The sequence below is a fragment of the Bufo gargarizans genome, chromosome 6 (assembly GCF_014858855.1).
Source record: "Bufo gargarizans isolate SCDJY-AF-19 chromosome 6, ASM1485885v1, whole genome shotgun sequence".
Taxonomy (NCBI): Eukaryota; Metazoa; Chordata; class Amphibia; order Anura; family Bufonidae; genus Bufo; species Bufo gargarizans.
Window position 1 is genome coordinate 309,402,101 of NC_058085.1, and position 25,151 is coordinate 309,427,251.

The 25,151-nt window shown below is 44.2% G+C and overlaps 1 long non-coding RNA gene and 1 pseudogene across 1 annotated transcript in view; one reads left to right on the plus strand and one right to left on the minus strand.

Annotated features, from left to right (window-relative positions):
• Nucleotides 1–25,151, minus strand: part of LOC122941055 — a 74,750-nt gene that overhangs the window by 22,680 nt on the left and 26,919 nt on the right. The gene's annotated exons all lie outside the window — the stretch shown is intronic.
• Nucleotides 12,247–25,151, plus strand: part of LOC122941054 — a 94,799-nt pseudogene continuing 81,894 nt past the window's right edge.

Below are 25,151 nucleotides of genomic sequence, written 5' to 3' on the forward strand. Positions count from 1 at the left end.
CAGGGCCAGGGATCGAGGGTGGCTAGGTGGGAATTTACGCTTTCTCTCAAATGTTTGTGAGATGGAGAGCTGAACGCTGCCGTGTGACATGGTTGAGATGCTTGGTGACGGAGGTGGTGGTGTTGGTGGTACATCCCCTGTTTGCTGGGCGGCAGGTGCCAACGTTCCTCCAGAGGCGGAGGAAGAGGCCGAGGCGGCAGCAGCAGAAGAGGCCGAGGCGGCAGCAGCAGAAGAGGTAGCAGGGGGAGCCTGAGTGACTTCCTTGCTTTTAAGGTGTTTACTCCACTGCAGTTCATGCTTTGCATGCAGGTGCCTGGTCATGCAGGTTGTGCTAAGGTTCAGAACGTTAATGCCTCGCTTCAGGCTCTGATGGCACAGCGTGCAAACCACTAGGGTCTTGTCGTCAGCACATTGTTTGAAGAAGTGCCATGCCAGGGAACTCCTTGAAGCTGCCTTTGGGGTGCTCGGTCCCAGATGGCGGCGGTCAGTAGCAGGCGGAGTCTCTTGGCGGCGGGTGTTCTGCTTTTGCCCACTGCTCCCTCTTTTGCTACGCTGTTGGCTCGGTCTCACCACTGCCTCTTCCTCCGAACTGTGAAAGTCAGTGGCACGACCTTCATTCCATGTGGGGTCTAGGACCTCATCGTCCCCTGCATCGTCTTCCACCCAGTCTTGATCCCTGACCTCCTGTTCAGTCTGCACACTGCAGAAAGACGCAGCAGTTGGCACCTGTGTTTCGTCATCATCAGAGACATGCTGAGGTGGTATTCCCATGTCCTCATCATCAGGAAACATAAGTGGTTGTGCGTCAGTGCATTCTATGTCTTCCACCGCTGGGGAAGGGCTGGGTGGATGCCCTTGGGAAACCCTGCCAGCGGAGTCTTCAAACAGCATAAGAGACTGCTGCATAACTTGAGGCTCAGACAGTTTCCCTGGTATGCATGGGGGTGATGTGACAGACTGATGGGCTTGGTTTTCAGGCGCCATCTGTGCGCTTTCTGCAGAAGACTGGGTGGGAGATAATGTGAACGTGCTGGATCCACTGTCGGCCACCCAATTGACTAATGCCTGTACCTGCTCAGGCCTTACCATCCTTAGAACGGCATTGGGCCCCACCAAATATCGCTGTAAATTATGGCGGCTACTGGGACCTGAGGTAGTTGGTACACTAGGACGTGTGGCTGTGGCAGAACGGCCACGTCCTCTCCCAGCACCAGAGGGTCCACTAACACCACCACGACCATGTCCGCGTCCGCGTCCTTTACTAGATGTTTTCCTCATTGTTATCGTTCACCACAACAACAAAAATATTATTTGACCCAATGTATTGAATTCAAATTCAGGCCTTTTTTTAAAGACAACTAACACTATCTGGCTATCTATTTAGGTACCGTATTACACTAATACAGGCACAGCAGTAACCACAGATTTAGCTGACTATAAATTTGAGGCCTATTATTTAGGCGCTGGGTGACAGGTATAGGTTTACTGACAGAATTAGACTTGGAAATGCACAGTAGCGTGTGTGTGAAGTTATTCAGAATGACCCTATGTGCACCTTGAATCTGATATACCCTTTTAGGGATAGATTTAAAATAGCTCTGATACAGCAGAAACCACTAAATTAGGAAATTGCTAAATTGGGAATTGTATTTCAACCCAGAACTAAAAACTGTGCTTTGACGGACACTAAATAACTTGACCAGCCACAGCAGTAACGACAGATTTAGCTGGATATAAATTTGAGGCCTAGTATTTAGGCGCTGGGTGACAGGTATAGGTTTACTGACAGAATTAGACTGGGATATGCACAGTAGCGTGTGTGTGAAGTTATTCAGAATGACCCTATCTGCACCTTGAATCTAATATACCCTTTTAGGGATAAATTTAAAGTAGGCCTGATACAGCAGAAACCACTAAATTAGGAAATTGCTAAATTGGGAATTGTATTTCAACCCAGAACAAAAAATGTGCTTTGACGGACACTAAATAACTTGACCAGCCACAGCAGTAACGACAGATTTAGCTGGATATAAATTTGAGGCCTAGTATTTAGGCGCTGGGTGACAGGTATAGGTTTACTGACAGAATTAGACTTGGAAATGCACAGTAGCGTGTGTGTGAAGTTATTCAGAATGACCCTATGTGCACCTTGAATCTGATATACCCTTTTAGGGATAGATTTAAAATAGCTCTGATACAGCAGAAACCACTAAATTAGGAAATTGCTAAATTGGGAATTGTATTTCAACCCAGAACAAAAAATGTGCTTTGACGGACACTAAATAACTTGACCAGCCACAGCAGTAACGACAGATTTAGCTGGATATAAATTTGAGGCCTAGTATTTAGGCGCTGGGTGACAGGTATAGGTTTACTGACAGAATTAGACTTGGATATGCACAGTAGCGTGTGTGTGAAGTTATTCAGAATGACCCTATCTGCACCTTGAATCTAATATACCCTTTTAGGGATAAATTTAAAGTAGGCCTGATACAGCAGAAACCACTAAATTAGGAAATTGCTAAATTGGGAATTGTATTTCAACCCAGAACAAAAAATGTGCTTTGACGGACACTAAATAACTTGACCAGCCACAGCAGTAACGACAGATTTAGCTGGATATAAATTTGAGGCCTAGTATTTAGGCGCTGGGTGACAGGTATAGGTTTACTGACAGAATTAGACTTGGAAATGCACAGTAGCGTGTGTGTGAAGTTATTCAGAATGACCCTATGTGCACCTTGAATCTGATATACCCTTTTAGGGATAGATTTAAAATAGCTCTGATACAGCAGAAACCACTAAATTAGGAAATTGCTAAATTGGGAATTGTATTTCAACCCAGAACAAAAAATGTGCTTTGACGGACACTAAATAACTTGACCAGCCACAGCAGTAACGACAGATTTAGCTGGATATAAATTTGAGGCCTAGTATTTAGGCGCTGGGTGACAGGTATAGGTTTACTGACAGAATTAGACTTGGAAATGCACAGTAGCGTGTGTGTGAAGTTATTCAGAATGACCCTATGTGCACCTTGAATCTGATATACCCTTTTAGGGATAAATTTAAAGTAGGCCTGATACAGCAGAAACCACTAAATTAGGAAATTGCTAAATTGGGAATTGTATTTCAACCCAGAACAAAAACTGTGCTTTGACGGACACTAAATAACTTGACCAGCCACAGCAGTAACGACAGATTTAGCTGGATATAAATTTGAGGCCTAGTACTTAGGCGCTGGGTGACAGGTATAGGTTTACTGACAGAATTAGACTTGGAAATGCACAGTAGCGTGTGTGTGAAGTTATTCAGAATGACCCTATGTGCACCTTGAATCTGATATACCCTTTTAGGGATAAATTTAAAGTAGGCCTGATACAGCAGAAACCACTAAATTAGGAAATTGCTAAATTGGGAATTGTATTTCAACCCAGAACAAAAACTGTGCTTTGACGGACACTAAATAACTTGACCAGCCACAGCAGTAACAACAGATTTAGCTGGATATAAATTTGAGGCCTATTACTTAGGCGCTGGGTGACAGGTATACGTTTACTGACAGAATTAGACTGGGATATGGCCAAAAAATAACCACACTATTGATGGTTAAATGCACTTGGTGTGACAGCTTGACCAACCACACTATTGAGGGTTAAATGCACTTGGTGACAGGCTCAGCTTGCCCCTGATGTAGTATATGGCCAAAAAATAACCAGACTATTCCTGGTTAAATGCACTTGGTGTGAATAGCTTGACCCTGATGTAGGATTTAGCCAAAAAACAACCACACCATTGAGGGTTAAATGCACTTGGTGACAGCTTGCCCCTGATGTAGTATATGGCCAAAAAATAACCAGACTATTGATGGTTAAATGCACTTGGTGTGACAGCTTGACCCTGATGTAGGATTTAGCCAAAAAACAACCACACTATTGAGGGTTAAATGCACTTGGTGACAGCTTGCCCCTGATGTAGTATATGGCCAAAAAATAACCAGACTATTGCTGGTTAAATGCACTTGGTGTGACAGCTTGACCCTGATGTAGGATTTAGCCAAAAAACAACCACACCATTGAGGGTTACTTGGTGGCAGCTTGTGCTGGCGCACCACAAGACACAAAATGGCCGCCGATCACCCCAGAAAAAAGTGACTGAAAAACGCTCTGGGCAGCCTAAAAACAGTGAGCAATTCAATAGCAGCAGTTCAATCATCCACAGCTGCAGATCGATCTCTGAATGAAGTCTTTTGGAGGAGTTAATCACTGCCTAATCTCGCCCTAACGTCGCGGCTGCAACCTCTCCCTATGCTGATCAGAGCAGAGTGACGTGCGGCGCTACGTGACTCCAGCTTAAATAGAGGCTGGGTCACATGGTGCTCTGGCCAATCACAGCCATGCCAATAGTAGGCATGGCTGTGACGGCCTCTTGGGGCAAGTAGTATGACGCTTGTTGATTGGCTGCTTTGCAGCCTTTCAAAAAGCGCCAAGAAAGCGACGAACACCGAACCCGAACCCGGACTTTTACGAAAATGTCCGGGTTCGGGTCCGTGTCACGGACACCCCAAAATTCGGTACCAACCCGAACTATACAGTTCGGGTTCGCTCATCCCTATTCAATAGATGTTAGACAACTTATTTAAATTTGCCCCAAGCAAAATAATTATCTGCTGGAATACTGTATATATAACGTTTGTGGATTGAACGCACACACAGATGTGCCTAAAACTAGTTAAATTTGTCTCAAATAAAATTTATTCTCTGCTGGAATACTGTATATAACATTTGTGGATTAACGCACACACAGATGTGGCACAAATTAGGATAATTTCCACCCCCAATTTTTTTTTTATGATGGCGCGGTGTATATCTCACTAGCAGTCACACTCTAGTGAATAACCCCCTTTTTATAATGTCTGCTAAACACACTGCTTTCTGATGGTGTACTATAGATCTTACTAATATCCAATCTTTCTGTCTTTTAAAATCTTTTGGGTACGTAAAAAAGCGATTTTCCAGCCCTGCACTACCTGTCCCTTCCTGAAGACGCCTGTCCCTGATACTGCTGAATTTAACCCCTGGTAAAAAAAAATAAAAAAAATGGTGCTGCACTACTGTTAAACACACACTGTAGTCCTTAAGAGGACTGTTTGGCCTTTCAATATTATATTTTTTTAGTTAAATCTGTGAATTTCCAGCAAAAAGCTATCTGTCCCTGCAGGGCCGGCTCCAGGTTCATGTGGGCCCTTGGGCGATAAATCCCAGTGGGCCCCCATGAGGCATTTTTTTACATTGACATGTCCCCCTGTGACTCCCACACAGTATAATAACCCCCAGTGGCCCCTATACAGTATAATGACTACTAGTGGCCCTTCACACAGTATAATGACTACTAGTGGCCCTTCACACAGTATAATGAACCCCCAATTCCCCCCCCCACTGTATAATGGCCACCTGTGGCCCTGCATTCAGAATAATAACCCCCAGTCGCCCCCATTCAGAATAATGACCCCCAGTAGCCCCCACACTGGGAAAATACTGTATGGAGGGGGCTCTGGGGGTCATTATACTGAATGGAGGGTCATTGGTGATCATTATACTAAATGGGGGACACTGGGGGTCATTATACTATGTAAAGGGCCCTCACAGTATAATGACCCCACAGTGACCCTCCATTCAGAATAATGACCCCCAGTCGCCCCCACACTGGGGGTTATACTGTATGGAGGGGGCACGAGGGGTTATTATATTAAATGGGGGCTCTGGTGGTCATTATGCTAAATGGAGGGTCAATGGGGATCATTATACTAAATGGGGGGGCACTGGGAGTCATTATACTGTGTAAGGGGCCCTCACAGTGTGATGAATGACCACCCAGTGGCCCCCTCACATACCTATCATCACTAACCGCAGCTCCCTGCGCTTCTTCTCTACTGCGGCCCGCTGCAGCAGTGAGCCAGGCCTGGAGGAGAGAAGGAGATGTGCAGTGATGTAGCTAGAACTGACTGGGCCCCACAGCAAATTTAAGTACGCCCCCCTCCCCGCCAATGTGTGTTCACATCACGTTTTTCCTATCGGTTTTATGTATACAAATGTGCAGCACTCCACGTTTTTGTATCCTGCAGAGTCAAGTAAAAAAATGCATACGTTAACGTATATGTTTTTTTACAATGGAACTGTATGGTGACCAGACGCCACTGTACGGCATCAGTCTGAGGATTGTATGGTGAACGGACGCCACTGTACGGCATCAGTCTGAGGCATCTGTTAACGCATACATTTTTGGTATGCATTAAATGGATGGCACAAATGGGATGTGAACCCAGCCCTAGTGTCAGAATAAGCACCAGTACACAGCGGAGCAGCGTGGCGGAGAGGGGAGGACTTGGTCCTGGTGGTCAGGGATGAGGGCTGTGCTTCCCAAGGATCATTTTCTACTGGGAAATACAGGGCACAGTATAATACACTAGAATCTATATAATATAAAGATATTAGCCCTACCCACAAATAATAATACAATTAGGGGGTCATTTATTATATAGAAATACGTCTATATTAGGCGTATTTCTGACACAGATTGTGGCGCAAAGGTCTTTAGCACCGCAATCTGTATATTTTCCCGCTCATGCCAGGTCTAAAAAAAGTGGCGTGGGCATGGAAGGGGATACAGTTATGGCCATGCAGTTATTGGATACCACCGCCATATAGTGATAACACCTCCATACAATGATAAAACCACCATACAGTGACCGGATAAAAGGGTATAAGAAGACACAGTACAGAGAATGACTAGGGGCACTGAACAGGGTGTGGTAAGAGGGCACAATTCAGGGTATAAAGGGGCACAGTACGGGGTGGGGGGCACAGTCACATGACCCTGTGACGTTAGAAGGTCCTTATGGTGAATGCTGTTCAGATGCCACCATAATGAGAGGCAGAGGAGTGAGACAGGGGCCCTGGATGGACAGGAGGGGTGGACACAGCAAGTAGGTGGAAGGGGCTCTGAGGGGAATTCATACAAGAAGTAGGGGCAGTAGGTCTGTGCAGGGCAGCAATAGGAGATCGGAGGGTGGGACAGGAGCTCTGGATACATGAGGGAGGAAAGGAGACAGCAGGGGCTCCATGAGGATGAGATAGGACAGGATAAGTGGGGGGGGGGGCAGGTGTCATGGAGGCAAACTGCTTAATGAAACAGTAACATAACTAAATAGAATAAAGCAGCAGCAGATCGAAGATTTTCCCCCCTTCTGTCCCACAGACAAGAGACAGTCACAGTGCAGACTCACTCACAGACTGTCTTCACACTTCTCTGCTCCAGCCCTCGGTCTCTCTCCTCAGGCAGCATGTCCTGTGTAGAGGGGGCGTGTCTGAGTCTCTGCAGCTCAGAGGGCCCCACCAGAGGGGTACTGCGTAAGTGAAATGACAGTAGTGAGAGCTTCCATCTGTATTGATGGAAGTGCTCATAGCAGCTCAGTGGGCCCCCCCAGGAGCATTGGGCCCTGGCACTTGCCCGGGGATGCCGGGTTATGACGCAGGCCCTGTGTCCCTGCCTACTGTCTGCTCTCCCTGACGCTGAATGATCTCAGCCTTGGACATCGGCTCCGATATATAAACTGGTATCACGTGTTCTGGCCACCCAAACAGTGTAAGGCTAATAGCTAACATGGCTATGGCATTACACTGAAGGGAATTACTTACCTGAATGCTGATTGGCTGCTTAGGAGGTGCCAAACGTGCTGGGAGGAGACTCGAGCAATGCGACAAGTACACGTGGTATTCGGCCGAGTACCGCCATGTGCCGAGCATAGCGATGCTCGAGTAGAACCAGTACTCGGCTGAGCATGCTTGCTCATCACTATAAACGATGTCATTCCACTTCATGTCCTGGAACAGATGCTGGTAAATCTGGCTGGTCGGGGACTGGAGACTTAGCGCCTAGAAAGATGGCTGCAGAGTTTGATACATATGTCTGTCAAGATCTCTGTTTACAGTCAGTGAACGGGAACATCATTTATTGCAAGGATATGCAAACACCTAAAGATGGGGTGTTAACCCCCATAAGTAGGTCATCGGCACAAAGGAGCAGTCATTTTCACAGCTTGAGGTATCCTCCCGGAAGCTTTACCTCTGCACATCGATGGTCTGCATTGTGAAGCCTGTCTAAAAGAAAAATCCCGCAGTGCACCCCTTGGAGAAACTCTTGATCCGGCACAGGCTGCTTTGCTCCTTCAAAACAATGGACTCTGTACAGCGTGACACCGATGTATAATTTCTCATACACCAGACTGAAAGAGTATTCCAAGTACCTGTCTGCCCACATAGCTGCCGAGAAGCAGAAGGGTCTTGCCATTGAAGTGGGCTCAGAGCTGAACCTAAAAGCCAAATTTTCCTGTTTATCTGGACTCAAAGGAAAGGACAGAGATCCACTGGCTGTGCCCATACAGATTTCATGCAAGCCTCCACTCACCAAGGCAAACACAGAGGACCGGATTGTGTGGACAAGTTGGTTCTGCGGGACGTACACAGAGGACGATCTATTGAAGATGTTACCAAAGACATTTAGGCCTCTTTCACACGGGCGAGTTTTCCGCGTGGGTGCAATGCGTGACGTGAACTCATTGCACCAGCACTGAATCCGGACCCATTCATTTCTATGGGGCTGTGCACACGAGTGGTGATTTTCATGCATCACTTGTGCGTTGCGTGAAAATCGCAGCATGTTCTATATTCAGCGTTTTTCACGCAACGCAGGTTCCATAGAAGTGAATAGGGCTGCGTGAAAATCACAAGCATCCGCAAGCAAGTGCGAATGCAGTGCGATTTTCACGCACAGTTGCTAGGAGACGATTGGGATGGGGACCCGATCATTATTATTTTCTCTTATAACATGGTTATAAGGGAAAATAATAGCATTCTGAATACAGAATGCATAGTACAATAGGGCTGGAGGGGTTAAAATAAATAAATAATTTAACTCACCTTAATCCACTTGATCGCGCAGCTGGCTTCTCTTCTGTCTTCTTCTTTGCTCTGCACAGGAAAAGGACCTTTGATGACGTCACTGTGCTCATCACATGGTCCATCACATGATCCATCACCATGGTAAAAGATCATGTGATGAGCGCAGTGACGTCATCAAAGGTCCTATTCCTCAAAGAAGAAGACAGAAGAGATGCCGGCTGTGCAAACAAGTGGATTAAGGTGAGTTAATATTTTTTTTTTAACCCCTCCAGCCCTATTGTACTATGCATTCTGTATTAAGAATGCTATTATTTTCCCTTATAACCATTTTATAATATAATATAATGTACAATCTACACAACCTTGAACCCAAACCTGAACTTCTGTGAAGAAGTTCGGGTCTGGGTACCACAGTCAGTTTTTTATCACGCACGTGCAAAACACATTGCACCTGCGCGATAAAAACTGAACAACGGAACGCAATCGGAGTCAAAACTGACTGCAATTGGGTACCTACTCGCGCGGGTTTGCCGCAACGCATCCGGACCTTATCCGGACACGCTGGTGTGAAAGAAGCCTTACTTGCCTCCCGCTTTTCCTGCATAACGGCTCCGAGGCACTCACGGCTATCGTAGGGACGTGGTTCCAAAGAAACTTTGACTGTTGTTTCGGTAAGTTGGTGATCAGTTCTCAGGACCTTACGCGTGGACCGGGTATGACGTGTCTGGATCAGTGTCGGCCACAGAGCTTGTTTTCTCTGTGCCTGTCGAACCTCGCATGGACATTTCTTATGCCATCCATGCAGAGGACTTCAAGACTTTATCGAATGATATTCATAAATCAAAAGACGAGGTCACATTGGAGGAAGTGGACAATTTATTCCAATGTCTTTACTCGCATTTCTTCAGACACTTTAGAATCTACTTATCAGCAACCCAGCTCGTTAAGGAATGAGCTGGAGTCGGCTTGTTTGCTGGGCTGTCCTCCAGTTATCAGCCGCCCATAACCCCATACATTTCAATATGCATTACCATCATGGTCACCCCGACACTGATCCTCGATCCATTCTCATTGATAAAGCACTTTTTTTTTCAGTTTGTCTTTTAAATCTTGTGGTTTTGCCCCTTCTGTGTTGTATTTTATGTGTGTTAATGTCCTGTTTGTGAAATAAATGTAATTTTTTCCCCTGTTCCAAAAAAAAAAAGAATTGGCTTGTGATTTGGTAGCCAAAAGCAGGAGTGGATACAAAACACAGAAGACATGCAGATATTCCAATTTGCGTGTCATCTCTGTTTTGGATCCACTCCAGTTTTTTGGGGCATTAGCAATACTGATAGATTACTGACCAAATGCTGACCGAGTGAAGGCGGATGCTTCACATACAGGATCCGTTTTTTGGAGGTTATTGTTCTGACGGATCAGAGGAGGGGCAAAATAATCAGTGACGTCAACACAAACTTACTGCTGACACCCTCCACTCTGTCGGGGGGGCTCTACTTGTATAGGTGTTTAATAGAAAAGGTTCTGTAGACATCTATGTGAAATCAGCTGACGACGGTGTAAAAGGAGTGCGCTTTTTCTTGGCGCTAACATCGACCTGTAAGGCTGAGTTCATACTTGAGTTATTTGGTCAGTTTTGGCCCCGTGACTGCCTAAATAAGTGAAGTGTGCAGTGATTCTCAGAGCGATGTCTGTCATCTGCATGTCATATGGACTCACAGTATTATTTCACTACCACAGCAGACTCCCTATGTGTGTTACTGCAAGGCACAGTGTTCTACACCACTATCTGCAGCCAGGAAATAGGCGTTTTTAACAAAATTAGACGCAAATATATTCGGATCGAACCGGGGAGTCGAATTTTTGAAAAATTCGCTCATCTCTAATTATAAGTTACTTTGATGTACATCATTTTACAATTATAGATTGATTGTTTTAACTATTTGATGGACTTAACCCATTTTCAACACAGCCCATGAGGAAGCTGAATTATTAACAGAAGCAGAACACGTGGGGCTTCATCCCACAGCACCTTTTGCTTATTCTTTTACATTACAGGTCATCACCTGTTGCATTTATTCCCGCTTTTGCGCATATTAGCATTTGCACTTTGCATATTTTAGTTTATGTAATGTAAGCCACATCACTACTGAGTGATGGCATTCTTTATTTTTTATATTTTATTTTTCACATAGGGGTTATTTTCTCGTGGATATTCATTATTTGAATGTCTTATTATGTTGCCTTTCGGCTTGTTATCTTGGTAGTTTCTATTCTCCTGCGAGCCAACATATGGATTTTGTAGTATTCCTATTCATTTCCAGCTTTTATTTGAACATTGCACTTTAGTCTTGACCTGTTATTTATACTTATCTGTGACTTTCCCTATTTGAGGCGGTGCTGTGGGACTCACTCTGATATGAGAGATCTGATATGAGAAATCGTGTTTTGCGTCTGTATATGTTTTTCATTGATTTTAATGATTTTTTCGCATTTAATAAAGCTTTCAATATATTTTCTATACCCACAAAATATCCACAGTGTGCATGATCTTAGCACACCTTTGCGGTGCCCATACCTTTGCGGTATGATTTTGGTTTGATCTTACCCCTGCGCAGAATAACCTTCCCACATCCACACTGTACTGCTGCTGCTCCTAAATAAAAAGGAGAATTTCCAGGTTTTTTGAGAACTGTTTCTTTTGACACTACCATTTGTGTGTATAAATGCGGGCATGCATCCGCCCCAGTTAATACATATTTTTTGGACACTTGTTCAGAACAAGCCACAGTTTTTACCCATAACGCCATGTGTGTTTAGTAGTAAAGGACATTTTTTGGAACAGTTTTTAAAGCATAACAAATGCAAAGGCACAGTCTGTTTTTAAACAGACTGTTTGTTAACACAGTCAACCAGTTAGTGTCACACAGACATTACTTACTATGGCTGTCATTGTGTTAAAGAGCTTAAAAGAGGAGTAGGGAGAAAGAAAAAAATGCAAAAAAAAAAATGAAACAAAAAAAGAAAGACAAGATAGAAACAAATATGAGTCCTAGGAGATCTCAGAGTGTTATATACCAATCTTCAAGCCGCTTGGATCACTTTCGATTCAGGTCGAAATTGATTCAGACCCAAAACGAATATGAAGAAATTCGCTCATCTCTATTAATAAGAAGTTCTAAGATAAAGGCTCTTCATTAACATAGTTGGTTTTCATTTCCAACTTTATCTAATAACTCTCATCTGTTTCTATTCCTGGCAATGAGCAGTATTGTCTCTGCTTTCTCTCCTCCTTGTAGTGATAGTGGCGGGTGACTTTTAGACTTTCAGAGGATTGTCAAGACTATAAAAGCACAGTGACATGATCATTGGGTTCTACTCAGAAAGCTTACTCTTCAATTCCAAGAGACCTCAGGGACAGGAAGCGTCACAAAATGAGGTAACCATTTAGAATTTTTACTAAATGTTTTGTTTATTAACCTGCAAGATGCAATAATTAAAGGACTGTACTGTATTTATACCTTGTTAAGTTACAGGTATAATGGCCCAGATTTACTAATGTATTTGTGCTGAAAATCCATCTACTAAAGTGGCACAAAAGGGCACAAATTGGTGCAATTCGGCACATCTAGAATTTTTACACTTTTTCTGACGTACTCAAAAAGTTTGTTGAGTTTTTTGGAAAGTGGGCAGAGCTTCGCTGGAAAGAGGGCAGACTCTGAAATGCACCATTTTGAAGCAAAATGTAAAAATCTTTCTCAAGTAAGCCAACCACAACTAGTATAGAGTCATTATAAAAGTGTCTATCCCTGCACCACATTCATCATCCAGCCTGAGCACCTGTAACAAATCTGGTGCAGGTCTCGTCAACGGCAAAAATGTAATAATTGCAAACATGACATAAGCTTAGATCAGCTGTCTAGACCTGCCCCAGATTTATCACAGGGGCTCAGGATGAATAATACATGTGGTGCTGGGATAGACACTTTTCATTAACTCTATACCAATATTGGTTGGGTTACTTTTAGTCCGATCTTTACCCCAGAATTGCATCAAAATGTTGATGCAAAATAGTACATCTTGGGTCAGCTCCTGTTCTCATGAAGCTCTGCCCCTTTCTGTTAAACCAGGCCCCTTTCGAGCATGTCAGGGCAAAAATGGTTAAAGACATAGCACCAATTTGTGCCATTTTGCTCAACCTTTTTAGACAGATTTTGGGCGCAGACCTGAGGATAGGTCATCAATATTCTACTCATGAAAACTTTTTTTTTATAAATTCTATATATCTGAAACTCCAGTCTTGATAAATTTACCCAACCACAATTGATAAATTTACCCTACCAGGGTTTTCTGCTATGTTTTTGAAATTGCAGTGCATGAGATTTTCAAATCCCTACCTTTATGTAGTAGAACAAGCTTGCAGAAAAGGTGCAGAATGCCATAGTGGAGTTTTAAACTTTCAAGTATAATGTAAAATCCACTGTAAATATGCAGCTTAAAGGGGTTTTCTGGGGTTACTATGATTCTCATGTAGTTGCTTAGCTCATGTACAGTACTTGTACTCTCCTGACCCATTTTCATTATGTAGACAAATCACTCTAGTTTGTTTCCATCCTCTATGTTACACTTCCTGTTGTTGTATCCAGCCAAACCCATGAGGCACTTCTCTTTTCTCTGCCACAGCTCCAGAGCCCTCCCTAGCAGACCCCAAATTTCTACAGATCCCACATCAGCCCCCAATTTTATGCAGACCCCAGATCAGTGCTAAAATGTATACAGACCCCAGATCAGCTGCCACATTTATGCAGACCCCCAAATCAAAGCCCAAATTTTTGCAGACCCCTACGTCAGATCACAAATTTATACAGATGCCATATCAGCTCTAAAATTTATACAGACCCTAGAACAGTCCCCAAATGTATATAAAACCCTAAACCACACCCCTGTAACTCCTATAAGCCCCAACTCACCCCTCATTCCCCTAAATGTAGACCTCAAACCAGACAAAAAAAAAAGTACTAGCCTCCCCTCCTCTGGGTGTCTTGTTCCCAGTGCTGCACTGTGACCTCATGTCGCACAGCATCACATCAAAGTGCATCCCTACATACTATGGTCTGAATCTGTACGCTGTTGGGACCTAGTGCAGCGCCAGCGCCCAGAAAAAAAGGACCAGGGAGCGGTGAATAATGCCGTACACACCGCGTTTTAGGCTTATTGTACTAATGAGTGTTTCCACTTCATTAGATAATTGCGCCCTAGCCCCTGAAGCACAAGCTGAGCAATTTCATCCAGCCTTTATGGATGCCAGACATCCATTATGACCTGGGTCCCCCTGCCTCTGTGGGCTCCACAGCCACTACAGCTGCTACAGTGATAGTTACAATCCTAAACATAACATCTCAAGAAATAAAAGGCTACATGGACATGGTCATCAGACCATGGCCCAGACTGATGAAAAGAGCAATAAAGGTAAAAGGAATACATTACAAAATTACAGCTACCTTCATAAATGATTATTAGAATTGATGTTGATGCAAAATGGAAAACCCCTTTAATCTGTGTCAAAATCTGTATGTAACATACATGACTTTTGCCTCAAGCTCACGGCATATCTGCTGCATACTTAACCTTACAGTTTGGACACATAGAAACCAAAGTTTTATTTCATACTGACTAGACGGTATATAATAACTAGAACATAGAGCATAGAACATTCTAGTTACATACTGTATCTGGTGCCACAATTAATGTGACCGATATGTAAGATATTGTAAATTTACTAATAGCAATCATCTCTCATATTTTATCCCAGTTCGTCAGCAAACAGTGACTTGAAGCTGCATTTACTACAACTTAAATGCCACTTTACTTGGAAACTTCTTTTAGAGGACACAGGCCCTGATGAATTAGTAGGACAGATTGCATGACCAAGTGACATTTCTCGCCACCAAGAACAAATACATGGTGTACAATCTACTGGCCTATGTGATGCATCTGAAAGGGGACTACACACAAGCTATTGCCCATTTAAAGGAAGCAGAAGAAATTATTAAAGAGAACAACCCGACTGGGACTGATCAAAAGTATTTGGTGACATACGGAAATTACGCGTGGGTGTTCTACTACTTGAACCAGTATGAAGAATCTCAAAAATATATAGATATGGTGGAGCAGATTTATAAGGAACTAAAAGATACCACAGACGTAGCTGAAATATATGGTGACAAAGCCTGGTCATTGTTACACTTTGGTAGGCAATATTATGAAGAAGCAAAACAATGTTTTCTGAAGGCTTTGGAGCTGGAGCCAGAAGATCCTGAGTGGAACAGTGGATATGCAACAGTGGTCTATAGACTGGAAAGTTTCGATGGCAGAAAATGTCCTGCTTCAGAATGCAAATCACTGGAGCTACTGGAACGTGCAGTGGAGAAGAATCCAAATGATGCAGTGGTGAAGTCCCTTCTTGCCTTGAAGCTGCAAGACCTAAACAGGACTGATGAGGGAAAAATCTATATTGAAAAAGCCATAAATCAAGCTCCAAGTTCTCCATATTTACTCCGTTACATAGCAATGTTTTACAGGAGAGCTGGGATGCTAGATGATGCCTTGCGTGTCCTACAAACTGCAGTAGATCTCATCCCAACTTCTGGATTTCTGCATCACCAAATTGGACTCTGTTATAGGCAAAAGTATTTTGACCAAAAGAGGTTTGGAAACAGGAACAGGTATATCGGCCAAACAGAGACTGAAGAATTAAATGACCTCCTGCAAAATGCCCTGTTTTATTTTGAGAAGGTGCTGGAATACAAGAAAACTTTTGTTTATGCGTATGTAGACTTAGCAAAAATGTACTGTGAAGCCAAGGAATATAAAAAAGCCGAGGACACGTTGAAAACCGTTATGGCATTTACCACTCTTACTGCTGATGAGAAGCAGCAGATCTATTACAATTATGGACGATTCAAAGAATTCAACATGAGGTCTGAATCTGAAGCCATCCACTACTATAAAAAGAGTGTACAGATTACTTTATGCACAGAACTGCGAGATTTTGCTGAAAAGTCTCTAAAAAGAATTGCTGAAAAGAAGATTCAGAACGATATTATGATGCTGAGGGTTTCGCTTTGCTTGGCTTTGTCCATAAGATGAATGGGGAAATAAATGATGCAATTGATTGCTATGAAAAAGCCTTAAAATATGACCCTCACAATGCGGAATATGTGAGTGAACTCTGTGAGCTGAAGCTGGTGATCTGAAAAAGGAGCGACACAGAAGACAGATCTTGTGTTTTAAAACTTACCCCTTTTCCTTTCATAGATCAGTAGAACATGTGTCTCCATGTAATCTATCTGCAGTACTGTGAACAATTAAATTCTAGACATGAGGACGGGGAGAGGAGGGGGATGCAACTGCAGTGTCTCCACGAGGGAAGAGGAATAGAAAAGGGAATCTGAATAGTCAGGGCACACAGCATGTACAGAGACATTTTGTAGGTTAGACATTTCTGCCTGAACTATATCTAAAAGACCTCTTCAACTGCTAAGGGAGTGATTTTTGTAGCTACAGTATAACAGTCTTTAGCATTTATTTTTTAATAACTCAGTTTAATATATTGTAACTTCCGCTAAACCACCAAGTGGTAGTTAAACTATAGAGAAATGTGTATGCTTATATTTCCCACAATCGTAATATGATGTAATACCTTCATTGTTTTCCACAAGAATGATACAAATATATAAAAAAGATATGATAAAAAATTTTTTTTTTTAACTCGGCTCTGCTACATTGAAGTGCTCAAGTTTACTATAGCTGTATATATTATTGAATATATATATCTTAATACAATGATGTAATCATAGGTTTTATCAATAAATTCTTTCAAATGACTAATATTGATTTGTGGCAATAATTTTTTTTCTGTTTTAATATGGCTTGGTACTGCTAGACCCATGGCACTGTGATATGACAGCACTGGTATTCTAGTTATAAAAGTATAGGTGCCACCATCTTGTACAGCATTGTACACTAGAACATTTGCAGCATAAAGACATGTAAAATATATCTATAGAGCGGTGATCCTCAACTCTAGTTCTCAAGTATCCCTTTCCTGAATTTTTTTCAGGAAATTCTTGGTTTTACCCATGTAATATTATTCTCAGTACATGAAACATTATCACATGATTGCTGTATGGAATATGCTTTTGTAATTTGATGCAGGCCTTTGAATCTAAGTGATGGCACTTGGTGCACCATATCCAGGGCAGCAAAGAGGGATCAGCCAAGGCACAGTCAGGATGAAATGTGGAGGGGTGCAGTATAAGAGTCTTTGGAAATAGTGCCTTCTCACTCCATCATCCGTTGGCGGCTGTATGTTACAACAGGCAGCACTTCTTTCCAACTATTGCAATTTGATGCAGGCCTTCAACTCTATCGGATTACAGTTGGTGTGCCATATCAGGAAGTACTGATGTGGTCTTGTTAGACTGAAAATCCCTGTAGGGGTCCCTAACTGATATTTTAACAGAAAAACAGAGTAACTTATCTTTATTTTTACCACTAAAAGACTTACACACACAAAAACTATTTAAAATTGTCAGGATCCAGTGAGGTGATAATAGGCTATTATTTGTATACACTAATACCTCTTAATGATATTATAAATGTTCCCTTGTGCCTATAGGGTGCATTGTTGGGACACATTCCAGTCCTTCCTGTTGAAAAGACCTCTTATGTGCTGTGTTTTATGGGGTGCATATGACCGGTCCACATCAACAGCCTTTGTATTTAAATTGTTAATCTGGTATATATAGGAGTGATAAGTAACAAGTACACCGTGTGTTACAATGTATCAATGCGTGCGAGCACCAACTAGATCTATCTCCTATATTCCCTATTATGGGATTCCATTCATGGCAGCCTGAGTTCTCTGCTCAATTTGCTGCTGGATGCTCCCCTGTAACACGGTATCACTGCTGGGTGCTCCACTGCAACACGGTATGTTACTAGCTATTGTCACTAACCACTCGCTAAAACTACACTGTATATAGTTGGATTAGACGCGGTCAACTTCCGTACACTCTATTAATATATTTCACTGTGCCGCTGTTATCGCTCCCTTCACTTCTCACTGTCCCTGTTTAAAAAATTGCACGCTACACTAATACACCCCTCCCGACATGTTTCGCCACTGTGTGGCTTCGTCAGGGGAAGTGGGGTATAGACGTGCGCACGCTCACGGGTAACTCCTTTTGAGTCCCCTGACGAAGCCACACAGTGGCGAAACATGTCGGGAGGGGTGTATTAGTGTAGCATGCAATTTTTTAAACAGGGACAGTGAGAAGTGAAGGGAGCGATAACAGCGGCACAAGTGAAATATATTAATATAGTGTAAGGGAGTTGACCGCGTCTAATCCAACTATATACAGTGTAGTTTTAGCGAGTGGTTAGTGACAATAGCTAACATACCGTGTTGCAGTGGAGCACCCAGCAGCAATACCGTGTTACAGGGGAGCATCCAGCAGCAAATTGAGCAGAGAACTCAGGCTGCCATGAATGGAATCCCATAATAGGGAATATAGGAGATAGATCTAGTTGGTGCTCGCACGCATTGATACATTGTAACACACGGTGTACTTGTTGCTTATCACTCCTATATATACCAGATTAACAATTTAAATACAAAGGCTGTTGGATGTGGACCGGTCACATGCACCCCATAAAACACAGCACATAAGAGGTCTTTTCAACAGGAAGGACTGGAATGTGTCCCAACAATGCACCCTATAGGCACAAGGGAACATTTATAATATCATTAAGAGGTATTAGTGTATACAAATAATAGCCTATTATCACCTTACTGGATTCTGACAATTATAAATAGTTTTTGTGTGTGTAAGTCTTTTAGTGGTAAAAATAAAGATAAGTTACTCTGTTTTTCTGTTAAAATATCAGTTAGGGACCCCTACAGGGATTTTCGGTCTAACAAGACCACATCAGTATTTCAAGTAATATCCGAGGGTCTCTAAAAGGGACTTAGAATACCATATCAGGAAGGTATCAATGAGGAACAGCCGGGGAACAGTTAGGGGTACTTTCACACTAGCGTTTTTCTTTTCCGGCGCTGAGTTCCGTCCTAGGGGCTCAAATCCGGAAAAGAACTGATCAGTTTTATCCTAATGCATTCTGAATGGAGAGTAATCCGTTCAGGATGCATCAGGATGTCTTCATTTCAGTCTTTTTGACTGATCAGGCTTTTCAGAAAACCGTAGCATGCAGTATTTTTACCTCCGGCCAAAAATCCTGAACACTTTGACTGAACGCCGGATCAGGCCTTTTTCCCATTGACTTGCATTAACGCCGGACCGGCGCTGTGTGTTCAGTCAAACCGGATCCGGCTTTTGCATGTTAAACCAGAAAAATGTGAAAAAAAAGTTGAAGTCCATAAATGGCGGATCCGTTTTTTCCAATGCATTTTTACATTGTGATCAAAATCCTGATCAGGATTCAAACGTAATCCGTTTTCACACGTTTTTCCGGATCTGGCGGGCAGTTCCGGTGTCGGAATTGAACGCCGGATTTAAACAACGCTAGTGTGAAAGTAGCCTAGGATGAGATGTGGAGGAGGTGCAGTATAAGAGTCTTTGGAAGTAGGTACCTACCCACTCCCTTTTCTCTTTTCACTGCTGTAAGTTACAACAGCCAAATCTTCTATCCAACTGTTGTAATATGATCCAGGCAGTAGATCTGTCATGAGGGACAGAAGAGGGAGGGGGAGTATATAGAGCAACTCAGGCAGGAAGCAGGCTAAGCTCTTCTCAACAGGACTCCCTCTCCACAGCTGGGATGTGACAACTCTGCAGGAAAGGTAAGCAAGTGCAATGTGTGTAAATTGTGTGTAATGTTTGTGTAATGTGTGTGTAATATGTATGCATGTGTTTAATCTGGGTGCAGAGCGCATGTAAAATGTATTATGTAATTATTTGTGTGTGATTTGTGCAATTTATATGTAAGTCTAGAATGTGCATGCATATGTGTGTAATATCATATATATATATATATATATATATATATATGTATATATTGTGGATACTCGCTCTGGTAGACTGGATTAGTGGACACTGTATAGAGGCAACAAAAAGTTCTTTGGATCAAACAGTTCAGTGTTTATTCACACTTTAGGCAAGTGACAAAACAAGCAGTCATATTCAAACAAAAAGTCACCTTGCGGTGTTGGTGGTAATTCACACCATGCGGCAATTCTGCCTCAAAGTGTCCTTGCTGATAGCAGCACCAACCTGTTTTGACACCAAACAGGTAGCAAGCCTTCATCCAGACACAAGGCTCCCAGATACCAACACAGAGATATGGCTTCTGAGCCCAACTGCCTATTTAAGAACAGCCAGGTGCTGCCAAAACCTAGACTGGCATTTAAAATCCAGTCCAGTATTTGACCTCACCTGGCTGTAAATCAGCCCAGCAGCACATAGTGGGAAGGAAAATACCTGTTTTCCCAGATCAAACCTCTCACTGTGTCACATACCCACCCCCCTTTGTTCAACCCTGAGGGGGTGAACACACGCCAGACAGTGTACCCGGGACAGGGTATCCGCGTTTCCCTGTAACCGGCCTGCCCTGTGTTCCACTGAAAACTTAAAATTTTGTAGGGAGAGAAACCATCGGGTGACCCGGGCATTTCTGTCCTTGGCCTGGCTCATCCACTTGAGAGGGGAGTGGTCAGTCACCAGGAGGAATTTTCTCCCCAATAAATAATAGCAGAGCGATTCTAGTGCCCACTTGATAGCCAGGAACTCTCTCTCCACTATACTATACCGGGTCTTGGCTGGGGTGAGCTTACGGCTGAGGAAGACAACGGGATGCTCCTCCCCGTTGACTTCCTGAGACAGTACAGCACTGAGGCCTACTTCGGAGGCATCGGTCTGTACTATAAACTCCCTTTTGAAATCGGGCGTCACCAAAAACGGGGACCCGCACAGGGCGACTTCAAATCGGAGAAAGCCTCTTCCGTCCGATCATCCCCAGCGAACCATCATTGAATTGTGTCCCTTCAAGAGTGTTGTCAAGGGTGAGGCTAGAGTAGCAAAGTGGGGAACAAACCTCATGTAATAGCCCACCATTCAAAGGAATTACTTTATTTGCCTAGTGGTGACTGTATCGCCTCTACTTTGTTCACTTGGGGTTTGATGACTCCATGCCCAATGACATACCCCAGGTACTTATTCTCTTCTAACCCTATCGCACATTTTTTGGGGTTAGAGGTTAGGCCAGCTTTCCGAAGGGGGTCTGCTACAGCCTGCACTTTGGGTAGGTGACTTCCCCAGTCAGTACTGTGGATGACAATATCGTCCAGGTAAGTTGAAGCATACAGACGATGTGGACGAAGCACATAATGTCCATTAGTCGCTGAAAAGTGGTGGGGGCACCATGCAGACTAAAGGGTAAGACCTTATATTGATACAGCCCTCAGGCGTAATAAAGGCAGTTTTCTCTTTGGCAGCCTCCATTAAGGGCATCTGGCACCTGAGGTCCGAAACAGAAAAATACCGGGGGTTGTCCTAACCTCTCAATTAACTCATCCACCCAGGGCATGGGATACGCATGGAATTTGGAAACCTCGTTAAGTTTTCGAAAGTCGTTACAAAACCGCAACATCCCGTCCGGCTTGGATATCAATACTATAGGACTGGCCCACTCACTTTTTGACTCCTCAATGACGTCTAGCTGCAACATTAGCTGCAACTTTTCCGATATGGCTTGTCGCCGAGCCTCGCACCCGGTATGGTTTAATTGACTTTTGCCTGATGTTCAGTGACAATGTCATGCTGGATTATGGAAGTGCGTCCAGGGAGGTCTGAGAACACATCCGTGTTCCGACTAATGAACTCCCTGGCCTCCTGAGTCTGTGCAGAGGAGAGGCTGTCAACAATTTTTACTGTGGCAGCCGCCTCAGAGAGAGGGGCCGGTACCTCTTCTCCTAGAAAACCCAGCAGCAGGCTGTCTTCTGTACAGGTTTCCCTATCTTTCCACGGTTTAAGTAATATCACATGGTAAACCTGCTCCGGCTTTTGCCGCCTTGGCTGGTGTACCTTGTAGATTATATCTCCGATTTTCTCTAGTACCTCATAGGGCCCCTCCCACCTAGCCAGGAACTTACTGTCCCTTGTCGGCACTAGAACCAAAACCCAATCACCCGGGTTAAAGATCCGGACCCGAGCCTGTCAATTATAGACCCAACTCTGGGCTCGCTGAGCTGCCTCCATATGCTCCCTAACAAGAGGCATCACTGTCTCTATCTGATCTTGCATCTGGGTAACGTACTGATTGACACTTTTATATGGAGTGAGTTATTGTTCCCACGGCCTCTTTGGCCATGTCCAAGAGACCATGAGGGTGTCTGCCATATAGCAGTTCGAAGGGCGAGAACCCAGTAGAGGCCTGGGGTAAAATCTCGCACTGCGAACATGAGATAGGGCAGAAGGAGGTCCCAGTCCTTCCTATCTTTAGACTACTTTTTTCAACATATTTTTTAATGTTTGGTTAAACCGTTCTACCAGACCGTCCGTTTGTGGATGGTAAACAGACGTCCGTAGTTGTTTTTTGTGAAGCAACTTACAGAGTTCCCTCATCACCTTGGACATAAAAGGGGTCTCTTGGTCGGTCAGAACCTCTTTAGGTAGTCCTACTCGGGACAACATCTCCATTAACTCCTTAGCTATGAGTTTGGCCGAGGTATGTCACAGTGGCACCGCCTCCGGGTACCGAGTGGCGTAGTCTAGAACGACTAAGATGTGTTGATGCCCTCTGGCGGACTTCGGTACGGGACCTATATGGTCCATAGCTAGTCAGTCAAATGGTACTTCGATAATCGGGAGAGGTACTAGGGGAGTGGCTGGGGGCTAGTTATCTGGCAGGTCGGGTAAGACTTACAAAACTCTTCCACTTCTTTGAATATGCTGGGTCAGTAAAACCGCTGTAGAATACAATCCTGAGTTTTCTGCAGTCCCAGGTGACCCTCGAGAATGTGTTGGTGGACTAGATCTAACACAAGCTTGCGATAAGCCTTGGGCACAATCAACTGTTCAATAGGCTCACCCCGTAGTTGGTTTACCCGATACAACATATCTTGATGAACCACAAAACGGGGAAACACTGACTCTGCCCCAGGTTGTTGTGGTTCACCATCTACTATTAAGACATTTTCCCAGGCACGTGATAGGGTTGGGTCCCGACGTTGGGCGGTGCCAAAATTACCTCCGGAGACATTGAGGTCTGCCAATTCAGGACCCGGCGGCAGGTCCTCCATGTCTCCCACCATCAAACTTAGTGGGTTGTCTCCCTCTCTTCCACCAAAGTGGCATTGACCCCTATTGTGGCTCTTCATTTTCAGGTTCCCAGGGTTCTGGTCTCCGCCCTGAGCCGGGCTACTCTGCTAGGGTTACCCATGTCTCATGGGCATTAGTCATTCTCATAGAAGGCCACAGTGCCAGGAAGCCCGGGAAGTCTCTCCCTATTATGAGTTCATAATGTAGATTTGTGGCGACATCCACCTCGTGGGTTTATCTACCGGCTCCAGCGTGGTGGGGTAGTCTTTTAAGTCTCCGTGGATGCACATCACCCCGACTTTCCGGCCAGTATACTCAGTGGACCGCACCAGGTTAGCCCTTACTAGGGTAACCAGACAACCTGAGTCCAGCAGAGCCTCGGCCGGAGTGTCTCCCAATTTCACCTGGCACAAGTGATCTAGAGACTCTGGGGTACCTGTTGCACACAGCCTCCTGGCATATAGCGACTGACGGTAGCCATAATTAGTGTCCATGGGCTCAAAGTTAGTGTCCATGTCAGCCCTTACATGGCCAGGCTCCTGACACTGCCAGCAGACTATCGGAGCCAGGTCCGCCGTGGGTACATCCCGGGTGGGTTTTATCGGCTCAAATCTCCGAGCCTGGGGTGGAGATTTCTGGGGTTTGCCGATCCCCCTCCCGACAGAACCCTCCTTTAGATTCCTGGTAACTTCATAGCGTTCCACCAGGTCCACCATCTCAAGGGCATTGCCAGGAGACACTTGACCAATCCAGTGCTGTAGAGGGTATGGCAAAGCCCTCCAGAACATATCAGCTAATAGTCTATACAGCATAGCCAGGGGACTCAGCACATCATGCTGTAACCACTTTTGCAAAAGGTGGAGTAAGTCATAATACTGGGTCCTCGCAGGCTAAGCGGGCCTAAATCCTCACTGATGCACCCGCTGGGCCCAGACCAACACATTCACCCCCAGTCTTGCCAGAATCTCACCCTTGACTTTCTCGTAGTCGGCCTGCTTGATCGTCCGGCAAGTCGAAATACACCTGCTGGGAATCGGATGCCTGGAATGGAGCAACGACCTCAACCCACTGCTCACGGGGTAGCTTTTCCCTGATAGCCACTTTCTCGTACATCGCCAGGTAGGTTTAGATGTCGTCTGCGGGGGTCATCTTAGGAATCGTGGCACAGACTGCTTTCCGAGCATCGTGGAAGCTCGGGGTTGCTCCTGCTGTCTGCAAAGTCATCAAGTGTTGTAGCAGCAACTGGTTAGTCTCCTGCTGCTGCTTATTAGCCTCACGTTGCTGCAGGTTTGTCTCTCGCTGCTGCCAATTAGCCTCCATGAGAGCCTTCACAACAGCCTCCATTTTGTCCTGGGGCACTGGTGGTAATACAGCTGGTTTTATGTACGACATACAACCTTGCCTAAAAAAATGCAGAAACCAAAAATATCGGCATTAACGCCAGCCTTACTGCTCTTGCCCGCATCCTTCACCAATTGTGGGGACTCGCTCTGGTAGACAGGATTAGCCGACGCAGTATAGAAGCAACAACAAGTTATTTGGATCAAACAGTTCAGTGTTTAATTTACACTTTAGGTCTCTTGCACACAAACTTGTTTTGTTCCGTTTACGTTCCGTTTTTGCATTCCGTATACGGAACCACTAATTTCAATGGATCTGCAAAAAAAAACGGAAGGTACTCCATATGCCTTCCATTTCCGTATTTCCGTTTTTCCGTTCAAAGATAGAACATGTCCTATTATTGTCCGCATAACGGGAGCCAGCTGTTCCGTTCCACCACCAGCACCATACATCCAGGATGTGACCGGGGATCTAATAATGTATGGTGCTGGTGGCTAGATTTGGCACATAA